Source organism: Mesoplodon bidens (genome assembly GCF_964165515.1).
Source record: "Mesoplodon bidens genome assembly, chromosome: Y".
Lineage (NCBI taxonomy): Eukaryota > Metazoa > Chordata > Mammalia > Artiodactyla > Ziphiidae > Mesoplodon > Mesoplodon bidens.
The window spans coordinates 38,352,042-38,364,277 of record NC_138180.1 but is presented as its reverse complement, the minus strand read 5'-3'; the positions used below and the strand labels follow the sequence as shown (position 1 = coordinate 38,364,277).

Here is a 12,236-nt window from a genome sequence, read left to right as displayed (position 1 = left end):
CCATGGATAATAGTGCTGATGAGCGTCATGGAGCACTGTAATGACAAGGGTCATGGAGCCTTCTGATGAAAAGCTTGTGGAGTATTGTCATGACAAGGGCCTGGAGCATTGTGAGGACATGTTCATGGATTAGTGTGAAGACAGGTGTCAGTGAGCATTGTGATGCCGTTTGTCATGGTCCATTGTGATGATAATGGCAGGGAGCATTGTGATGCCAAGTGTCATGGAGGATTGTGATGACAAATGTAATGGAGTATTGTGATGACAAGGGCTTGGAGCATTGTGATGCCAAGGGTCATGGAGCATTGTGATGACAAGGGCAATAGAGAATTTTGATGAGAAGTTCGGGAAGCATTGTGATGAAAAGCGCATGTTGCTTGCTATGACAGTGGCCATGGATGATGACAAGTGCATGGAGAATTGTGATGACAAGGACGTGGAGAATCCTGATGAAAAGGGACATGGGACATTGTTATGACCAGGGCATGGAGCATTGTGATGGCAAGACCGTGGAGCATTGTGATGAGAACACCATGGATAATTGTGATGACGAGCATCACGGAGCACGGTAATGAAAAGGGACATGGAGCATTATGATGACAGGTGTCATGCGCATTTTGATGACAGGGTTCATGGAGCCTTGTGATGACAAGTTTCATGGAGCATTCTGTTGACAAGCTTGTGAACTATTGTGATGACAATGGCATTAAGCATTGTGATGAAAAGGGCATGGATCCTTTTCATGACACGGTTCAAGGAGCATTTTGACGATAAGTGTCATGGATCATTGTGATGACAAGTGCCTTGAGCATTGTGATGACAAATGTCATGGACCATTGTGATGACAAGGGCATGGAGTATTGTGATGACAGGCATCATGGAGGGTTGTGATGACAAGTGTTATGGAATATTATGATAACAAGGGTTTGGAGCATTGTGAAACAGAGGTCATGGATCATTTTGATTTCAAAGACTGTGAAGCATTGTAATGACAGGAGCAAGAAGCAATGTGATCCCAAGGTTCATGGAGGATTGTGATGACAAGCGCATGGAGCATTGCGATGGCAAGGTCATGTAGCATTTTGCTGACAAAAGCATGCACCATTGTGATGACAAGTGTCATCGAGCACTGTGATGACAAGCGTCATGGAGCATTGTGATTACAGGGTTCATGGAGCATTGGGATGAAAAGGGCATGAATCATTGTGATGACAAGGTTCATGGAGCATTTTGATGAAAAGAGTCCTGAATCATTGTTGTGTCATGGGTCATGGAGCGTTGTGATGACATGAGAATTGAGCATTATGATTACAAGCTCCTGGAGCATTGTGTTGAGAAGACCATGGAATCTTGTGATGACAAGTGTCATGGAGCATTCTGAGGAAAAGTGCCATGGATCCTTGTGATTACAGGGTTATTGGAGCATTTTGATGAGAAGGGCATGGAGCATTGTGATGAGAAAGCCATGGAGCATTCTGATGACTTTCGTCATGAAGTTTTGTGATGACAAGGGCATGGAGCATTGTGATTACAGGGGTTTTGAGGCATTGCGATGACAAGGCCGTGGAACACTGTAATGGCAAGGGTCATGGAGCATTGTTATGACAGGGGTAATGGACCCTTGTGATGACAAGGGCATGGAGCATTGGTCTGAAAAGTTTCATGTCTTACTGGGATGAGAGTGGGCAAGGATCATTGTGATGACAATGGCAGAGAATACTGTGATACATGGGTCATGGAGGATTGTAATGAAAAGGGCATGGATTATTGTGATGAGAAGGGCATCGAGCTTTGTGATGACAAGCCTCATAGAGCTTTGTGATGACAAGGGCATTGAGCAATGCGATGAGAGTGTTCATGGAGCAATGTGATGACAATGGCATGGAGCATTTTGATGGCAAGTGTCATAGAGCTTTGTGATGACAAATGTTATGGAGCATTTTGATGAAAAGGGCGTGGTTCATTGTGATGAGTAGGGCAGGGAGCATTGTGATGACAAGGTCATGGAGCCATTTGATGAAAAGGGGCATGGAACATTTTGTTGACAGAGTATAGGGAACATTGTGATGTAAGTGGTCAAGGATCCTTGAGATGAAAAGGGTCATAGAGCATTTTGATGACAGGGGTTATGAAACATTGTGATGTTAGGGGTCATGGAGCATTGTGATGACATGGGAATGGAGCATTATGATGACAAGCTCCTGGAGCATTGTGTTGAGAAGACCATGGAACCTTGTGATGACAAGTGTCATGGAGCATTCTGATGGAAAGTGCCATGGAGCCTTGTGATTACAGGGGTATTGGACCATTTTGATGACAAGTGCATGGAGCATTGTGATGAGAAGTCCATGGCGCAATCTGATGGCTTGCGTTTTGGAACATTGTGATGACAAGAGCATGGAGTATTGTGATTACAGGGGTCTTGTTGCATTGTGATGTAAAAGGCATGGATCATTGTGATGAAAGAGGTGTCGAGCCTCGTCATGACAGGGTTCAAGGAGCATCCTCAATACAAGTGTCAGGGAGCATTGTGATAACAGGTGCATTGAGCATTGGGATGACAAAATTCATGGAGCATTGTGATGAGAAGACCATGGATAATTGTGATGACGAGAGTCATGGGGCATTGTGATGAAAATTGTTAAGGAATATTGTGATCACTAGGGTTTGGAGCATTTTGATGACAGAGGTAATGGAGCATTTTTATTTCATTGTGATGACAAGAGCATGAAGCATTATGATGATGGGCATGGTGCATTGGGATGACAGGGTTCATGGAGAAATGAGATGAAAAGGGGCATGGAACATTGTGATTACAGGGGCCATCGTGCATTGTGATGACAAGGGCATGGAATATTGTTCTGACAAGTTTCATGGATTATTGTGATGACAGTGGGCATGGCACATTGTGATGACAAGGACATGGAGCCTTGTGATGACAAGGTCATGGAGTATTGTGAAGAGAGGTGTCTGGCTCCATTGTGATGACATATCTCATGATCCATTGTGATGACAATGACATGGAGCATTGTGATGCATAGTGTCATGGAGGTTTGTGATGGCAAAGGTAACGGATCATTTTGATGACAAGAGCTTGGAGCATTGTGATGACAAGGGCATGCAGCATTGTCATGACAAGGGCCACGGTGAATTTTGATGATAATGTCGTGAAGTATTGTGATGAGAAGCGTATGGAGCTTTCTTTGACAGGAGTCATGGAGCATTGCGATGACAATTGCATGGAGAATTGTGATGACAAGTGGCTGTAACATTATGGTGAGAAATGTCATGGTGCATTGTGATGACAAGGACGTGGAGAATTGTGATGACAAGACACATGGAGAATTATGATGACCAGGGCACGGAGCATTGTGATGGCAAGACCGAGGAGCATTGTGATGAGAAGACAATGGATAATTTTGCTGACGAGCGTCATGGAGCACTGTAATGACAAGGGGCATGAAACATTTTGATGACAGGTGTCATGGAGCATTGTTATGACAGGGGTCATGGAGAATTGTGAAGACAAGGGTCAAGGTGCATTCTGATGACAAGCTTGTGGAGTATTGTAATGACAATGGCATGGAGCATTGTGATGAAAAAGGCATGGAGGCTTTTCATGACAGAGTTCACGGAGCATTCTGAGGACAAGTGTCTGGGAGCATTGTGATGACAAGTGAATTGTGCAATGTGATGACAAAGATCATGGAGCATTGTGATGACATGTTGATGTAGCATTTTGCTGACAAAAAATGGAGCATTGTGATTGCAAGGGTCACGGGGCACTGTGATGACAAGCGTCACGGAGCATTGTGATTTCAGGGGTCATGGAGAAATGGGATGACAAGGGCATGGAGCATTGTGATGACAAGGGCATTGAGCAATGTGATGAGAGTGTTCATGGAGCTATGTGATGACAATGGCATGGAGCATTTTGATGGCAAGTGTCATGGAGCTTTTTGATGACAAATGTTGTGGAGCATTTTGATGAAAAGGGTGTGGTGCATTATGATGAGAATGGCAGGGAGCATTGTGATGACATGATCATGGAGCCATTTGATGAAAAGGGACATTGAACATTTTTTTGACAGAGTTTAGGGAACATTGTGATGTAAGGGGTCAAGGATCCTTGTGATGAAATGGGTCATAGAGCATTTTGATGACAGGGGTTATGGAACATTGTGATGTAAGGGGTCATGGAGCATTGTGATGACATGGGAATGGAGCATTATGTTGACAAGCTCCTGGAGCATTGTGTTGAGAATACCATGGAACCTTGTGATGACAAGTGTCATGGAGCATTCTGATGGAAAGTGCCATGGAGCCTTGTGATTACAGGGGTATTGGATCATTTTGATGACAAGGGCATGGAGCATTGTGATGAGAAGGCCATGGAGCATTCTGATGACATGCGTCTTGGAACATTGTGATGAAAAGAGCATGGAGTATTGTGATTACAGGGGTCTTGTTGCATTTTGATGAAAAAGACATGGATCATTGTGATGAAAGAGGTGTCGAGCCTCGTCATGACAGGTTTCAAGGAGCATACTGACGACAAGTGTCAGGAAGCATTGTGATAACAGGTGCATTGAGCATTGGGATGACAAAATTCATGGAGCATTGTGATGAGAAGACCATGGATAATTGTGATGACGAGCGTCACGGGGCATTGTGATGACAATTGTTAAGGAATATTGTGATCACAAGGGTTTGGAGCATTGTGAAGACAGAGGGCATGGAACATTTTGATTTCATTGTGATGACAATAGCATGAAGCATTATGATGATGGGCATGGTGCATTGGGATGACAGGGTTCATGGAGAATTGAGATGAAAAGGGAATGGAACATTGTGATTACCGGGGCCATGGTGCATTGTTATGACAAGGGCATGGAGCATTGTTTTGACAAGTTTCATAGATTATTGTGATGAGAGTGGGTATGGCACATTGTGATGACAAGGACATGGAGTATTGTGCAGAGAGGTGTCTGGGACCATTGTGATGACATATGTCAGGATCCATTGTGATGGCAATGACATGAAGCTTTGTGATGCAAAGTGTCATGGAGGTTTGTGATGGGAAAGGTAACGGGGCATTTTGATGACAAGGGCTTGGATCATTGTGATGACAAGGGCATGCAGCAACGTCATGACAAGGGCCATGGATAAATTTGATGACAAGGTCGTGAAGTATTGTGGTGTCAAGCGCATGGAGCTTTCTTTGACAGGGTTCATGGAGCATTGCGATGACAAATGCATAGAGAATTGTGATGACAAGAGGCTGTAACATTGTGGTGAGAAGTGTCATGGTGCATTGTGATGACAAGGACGATGAGAATTGTGATGGCAAGACACATGGAGAATTGTGATGACCAGGGCATGGAGCATTGTGATGGCAAGACCGAGGAGCATTGTGATGAGAAGTCCATGGATAATTGTGCTGACGATAGTCATGGAGAACTGTAATGACAAGGGACAAGAAACATTGTGATGACAGGTGTCATGGAGCATTGTGATGACAAGGGTCATGGAGCATTCTGATGACAAGCTTGTGGAGTATTGCGATGACAATGGCATGGAGCATTGTGATGAAAAGTGAATGGAGCATTGTGATGAAAAAGGCATGTAGGCTTTTCATGACAGAGTTCAAGGAGCATTCTGAGGACAATGTATGGGAGCATTGTGATGACAAGTTGATGTAGCATTTTGCTGACAAAGAAATTGGGCATTGTGATGGCAATGGTCACGGGGCACTGTGATGACAAGAGTCTCGGAGCATTGTGATTTCATGGGTCATGGAGCAATGGGATAACCAGGGCATTGAGCATTGTGATTAAATTGTTCTTGGAGAATTGTGATGACAAGAGCAGGGAGCATTGTAATGAGAAGGCCATGGAGCATTCTGATGACTTGCGTCATGAAGGTTTGTGATGACATGGGCATGGACCATTGTGATTACAGGGGTTTTGGAGCATTGTGATGACAAGGCCGTGGAACACTGTAATGTCAAGGGTCATGGAGCATTGTTATGACAGGGGTAATGGAGCCTTGTGATGACAAGGGCATGGAGCATTGGTCTGAAAATTTTCATGTCTTACTGGGATGAGAGTGGGCAAGGAGCATTGTGATGACAAGGGCACAGAACACTGTGATACATGGGTCATGGAGGATTGTAAGGAAAAGGGCATGGAGCATTGTGATGAGAAGGGCATCGAGCATGGTGATGACAAGCGCCATAGAGATTTGTGATGACAAGGGCATTGAGCAATGTGATGAGAGTGTTCATGGAACAATGTGATGACAATGGCATGGAGCATTTTGATGGCAAGTGTCATGGAGCTTTGTGATGACAAATGTTATGGAGCATTTTGATGAAAAGGGCGTGGTGCATTGTGATTAGTATGGCAGGGAGAATTGTGATGACATGATCATGGAGCCATTTGATGAAAAGGGACATGGAACATTTTGTTGACAGAGTTTAGGGAACATTGTGCTGTAAGGGGTCAAGGATCCTTGAGATGAAAAGGGTCATAGAGCATTTTGATGACAGGGGTTATGGAACATTGTGATGTTAGGGGTCATGGAGCATTGTGATGATAAGGGCATGTAACATTGTGATGACAGGGTTCATGGAACATTGTGACCACATGGGTGAGGGTGTACTGTGATGACTAGTGATGGAACATTGTGAGATCAGTGGTGACAGAGCATTTTGATGAGAAGTGCATGGAGCGTTGTGTTGACAAGGTTTATGGAGCATGGTGGTGAAAAGGTTGTGGAGCATTCTGTTGACAAGTGCACGGTACATTGTGATTACATGGGTCATGGATCATGGTGCTGACAAAGGCATGGGACACTGTGATGACAAGTGCCAGAGAGCATTGTGATGAAAAGTTCATGGAGCATTGTGGTGACAATTGTAACAGAGCCTCCTGATGTTGAGGGCGTGGACAATTGTGAAGACAAATTTTATGAAGCATTGTGATGACTGGAGTCAAGGAGCATTGTGATGACAGGTGTCATGGTGCATTTTGATGACAAGGGAATGGAGCATTGTGATGACAGGGGCATGAAGCATTGGTCTTACAAATTTCAAGGATTATTGTGATGACAGTGGGCATGGCGTATTGTGATGATAAGGGCATGGAGCCTTGTGTTGACAAGGTCACGGATTATTGTGAAGAGAGATGTCAGTTAGCATTGTGATGATATATGTCATGGTCCATTGTGATGACAATTGCATGGAATATTGTGAGGCCAGGTGTCATGGGCGATTGTGATGACAAGGTCTTGGATCATTGTGATGACAAGGGCATGGAGTATTGCCATGACAACTGCCACTGAGAATGTCGATGACAAGGTCGTGAAGCATTATGATGACAAGCGCGTGGAGCTTGCTATAACAGGTGTCTAGGAGCATTGCGATGACAAATGCATGGAGAATTGTGATGACAAGAACATGCAACATTGGGACGAGAGGTGTCATGGTGCATTGTGACGACAAGGGACATGTAGCATTGTGATGACCAGCGAATGGAACATTGTGATGGCAAGACCTTGGAACATTGTGATGAGAAGACCATGGATAATAGTGCTGATGAGCGTCATGGAGCACTGTAATGACAAGGGTCATGGAGCCTTCTGATGAAAAGCTTGTGGAGTATTGTCATGACAAGGGCCTGGAGCATTGTGATGACAAGTTCATGGATTATTGTGAAGACAGGTGTCAGGGAGCATTGTGATGCCATTTGTCATGGTCCATTGTGATGATAATGGCAGGGAGCATTGAGATGCCAAGTGTCATGGAGGATTGTGATGACAAATGTAATGGAGTATTGTGATGACAAGGGCTTGTGCGCATTGTGATGCCAAGGGTCATGGAGCATTGTGATGACAAGGGCAGTAGAGAATTTTGATGAGAAGTTCGGGAAGCATTGTGATGACAAGCGCATGTTGCTTGCTATGACAGTGGTCATGGATGATGACAAGTGCATGGAGAATTGTGATGACAAGGAGGTGGAGAATCCTGATGAAAAGGGACATGGGACATTGTTATGACCAGGGCATGGAGCATTGTGATGGCAAGACCGTGGAGCATTGTGATGAGAACACCGTGGATAATTGTGATGACGAGCATCACGGAGCACGGTAATGAAAAGGGACATGGAGCATTATGATGACAGGTGTCATGAGCATTTTGATGACAGGGTTCATGGAGCCTTGTGATGACAAGTTTCATAGAGCATTCTGTTGATAAGCTTGTGAACTATTGTGATGACAATGGCATTAAGCATTGTGATGAAAAGGGCATGGAACATTGTGATGAAAAAGGCATGGATCCTTTTCATGACACGGTTCAAGGAGCGTTTTGACGATAAGTGTCATGGATCATTGTGATGACAAGTGTCTTGAGCATTGTGATGACAAATGTCATGGAGCATTGTGATGACAAGGGCATGGAGTATTGTGATGACAGGCATCATGGAGGGTTGTGATGACAAGTGTTATGGAACATTATGATCACAAGGGTTTGGAGCATTGTGAAGACAGAGGTCATGGATCATTTTGATTTCAAAGACTGTGAAGCATTGTGATGACAGAAGCAAGAAGCAATGTGATCCCAAGGTTCATGGAGGATTGTGATGACAAGCGCATGGAGCATTGTGATGGCAAGGTCATGTAGCATTTTGCTGACAAAAGCATGGAGCATTGTGATGACAAGTGTCATCGAGCACTGTGATGACAAGCGTCATGGAGCATTGTGATTACAGGGTTCATGGAGCATTGGGATGAAAAGGGCATGAATCATTGTGATGACAAGTTTCATGGAGCATTATGATGACAATAGTTCTGAATCTTTGTTGTGTCATGGGTCATGGATTGTTGTGATGACTTGAGAATGGAGCATTATGATGACAAGCTCCTGGAGCATTGTGTTCAGAAGACCATGGATCCTTGTGATGACAAGTGTCATGGAGCATTCTGCGGAAAAGTGCCATGGATCCTTGTGATTACAGCGTTATTGGAGCATTTTGATGACAAGGGCAAGGAGCATTGTGATGAGAAGGTCATGGAGCATTCTGATGACTTGCGTCATGAAGATTTGTGATGACGAGGGCTTGGAGCATTGTGATTACAGGGGTTTTGGAGCATTGCGATGACAAGGCCGTGGAACACTGTAATGGCAAGGGTCATGGAGCATTGTTATGACAGGGGTAATGGAGCCTTGTGATGACAAGGGCATGGAGCATTGGTCTGTAAAGTTTCATGTCTTACTGGGATGAGAGTGGGCAAGGAGCATTGTGTTGACAAGGGCATAGAATACTGTGATACATGGGTCATGGAGGATTGTAATGAAAAGGGCAGGGAGCATTGTGAAGAGAAGGGCATCGAGCATTGTGATGACAAGCGTCATAGTGCTTTGTGATGACAAGGGCATTGAGCAATGTGATGAGAGTGTTCATGGAGCAATGTGATGACAATGGCATGGAGCATTTTGATGGCAAGTGTCATAGAGCTTTGTGATGACAAATGTTATGGAGCATTTTGATGAAAAGGGCGTGGTGCATTGTGATGAGTAGGGCAGGGAGCATTGTGATGACATGATCATGGAGCCATTTGATGAAAAGGGACAAGGAACATTTTGTTGACAGAGTTTAGGGAACATTGTAATGTTAGGTGTCCAGGATCCTTGTGATGAAAAGGGTCAGAGATCATTTTGATGACAGGTGTTATGGAACATTGTGATGTTAGGGGTCATGGAGCATTGTGATGACATAGGAATGGAGCATTATGATGACAAGCTCCTGGAGCATTGTGTTGAGAAGACCATGGAACCTTGTGATGACAAGTGTCATGGAGCATTCTGATGGAAAGTAGCATGGAGCCTTGTGATTACAGGGGTATTGGACCATGTTGATGACAAGGGCATGGAGCATTGTGATGAGAAGGCCACGGAGCATTCTGATGACATGCGTATTGGACCATTGTGATGACAAGAGCATGGAGTATTGTGATTACAGGGGTCTTGTTGCATTGTGATGTAAAAGGCATGGATCATTGTTATGAAAGTGGTGTCGAGCCTCGTCATGACAGGGTTCAAGGAACATACTGACGACAAGTGTCAGGGAGCATTGTGATAACAGGTGCATTGAGCATTGGGATGATAAAATTCATGGAGCATTGTGATGAGAAGACCATGGATAATTGTGATGACGAGGGTCATGGGGCATTGTGATGACAATTGTTATGGAATATTGTGATCACAAGGATTTGGAGCATTGTGATGACAGAGGGCATGGAACATTTTGATTTCATTGTGATGACAATAGCATGAAGCATTATGATGATGGGCATGGTGCATTGGGATGACAGGGTTCATGGAGAATTGAGATGACAAGAGGCTGTAACATTGTCGTGAGAAGTGTCATGTTGCATTGTGATGACAAGGACGAGGAGTATTGTGATGACAAGACACATGGAGAATTGTGATGGCAAAACCGAGGAGCATTGTGATGAGATGACTATGGATAATTGTGCTGACGAGCGTCATGGAGCACTGTAATGACAAGGGACATGAAACATTGTGATGACAGGTGTCATGGATCATTGTGATGACAGGGGTCATGGAGCATTGTGATGACAAGGGTCATGGAGCATTCTGATGACAAGCTTGTGGAGTATTGTAATGACAATGGCATGGAGCATTGTGATGAAAAGTGTATGGAGCATTGTGGTGAAAAAGGCATGGAGTCTTTTCATGACAGAGTTCCCGGAGCATTCTGAGGACAATGTCTGGGAGCATTGTGATGACAAGTGTATTGTGCATTGTGATGAAAAAGTTCATGGATAATTGTGATGACAAGTTTCATGGATTATTGTGATGACAGTGGGCATGGCACATTGTGATGACAAGGACATGGAGCCTTGAGATGACAAGGTCATGGAATATTGTGAATAGAGGTGTCTGGGACCATTGTGATGACATATGTCGTGATCCATTGTGATGGCAATGACATGGAGCATTGTGATGCCAAGTGTCATGGAGGTTTGTGATGACAAAGGTAACGGAGACTTTTGATGACAACGGCTTGGAACATTGTGATGACAAGGACATGCAGCATTGTCATGACAAGGGCAATGGAGAATTTTTATGACAAGGTCGTGAAATATTGTGATGCCAAGCACATGGAGCTTTCTTGACAAGGGTCATGGAGCATTGCGATGACAAGTGCATGGAGAATTGTGATGACAAGAGGCTGTAACATTGTGGTGAGGAGTGTCATGGTGCATTGTGATGACAAGGACGTGGAGAATTGTGATGACAAGACACATGGAGAGTTGTGATGACCAGGGCATGGAGCATTGTGATGGCAAGACTGAGGAGCATTGTAATGAGAAGACCCTGGATAATTGTGCTGACGAGCATCATGGAGCACTGTAATGACAAGGGACATGAAACATTGTGATGACAGGTGTCATGGAGCATTGTGATGAAAGGGTTCATGGAGCATTGTGATGACAAGGGTCATGGAGCATTCTGATGACAAGCTAGTGGAGTATTGTGATGACAATGACATGGAGCATTGTGATGAAAAGGGCATGGAGCATTGTGATGAAAAAGGCATGGAGGGTTTTCATGACAGAGTTCACAGAGCATTCTGAGGACTATGTCTGGGAGCATTGTGATGACAAGTGTATTGTGAATTGTGATGACAACGATCATGGAGCATTGTGATGACAAGTTCATGTAGCATTTTGCTGACAAAGAAATGGAGCATTGTGATGTCAAGTATCACGGGGCACTGTGTTGACAAGCATCACGGATCATTGTGATTTCAGGTGTCATGGAGCAATGGGATAACAAGGACATTGAGCATTGTGATTAAATTGGTCTTGGAGAATTGTGATGACAAGAGCAGGGAGTATTGTAATGAGAAGGCCATGGAGCATTCTGATCACTTGCGTCATGGAACTTTGTGATGACAAGCACATGGAGCTTTGTGATTACAGGGGTTTTGGAGCATTATGATGACAAGGCCGTGGAACACTATAATGGCAAGGTCATGGAGCATTGTTATGACGGGAGTAATGGAGCTTTGTGATGACAACGCATAAAGCATTGGTCTGAAATGTTTCATGTCTTACTGGGATGAGAGTGGGCAAGGAGCATTGTGATGACAAGTTTCATGGAGCATTCTGATGACAAGCTTGTGAACTATTGTGATGAAAATGGC

General features: G+C 44.2%; 1 long non-coding RNA gene across 1 annotated transcript in view; it reads left to right on the top strand.

Annotated features, from left to right (window-relative positions):
* Positions 1 to 9,140, top strand: part of LOC308609709 — a 1,094,809-nt gene extending 1,085,669 nt beyond the window's left edge. The window contains exon 3 of the long non-coding RNA XR_014014333.1: positions 9,068 to 9,140. This is a non-coding gene — a long non-coding RNA (uncharacterized lncRNA). The remainder of the gene's footprint in view (positions 1 to 9,067) is intronic.
* Positions 9,141 to 12,236: the final 3,096 nt, after the last annotated feature.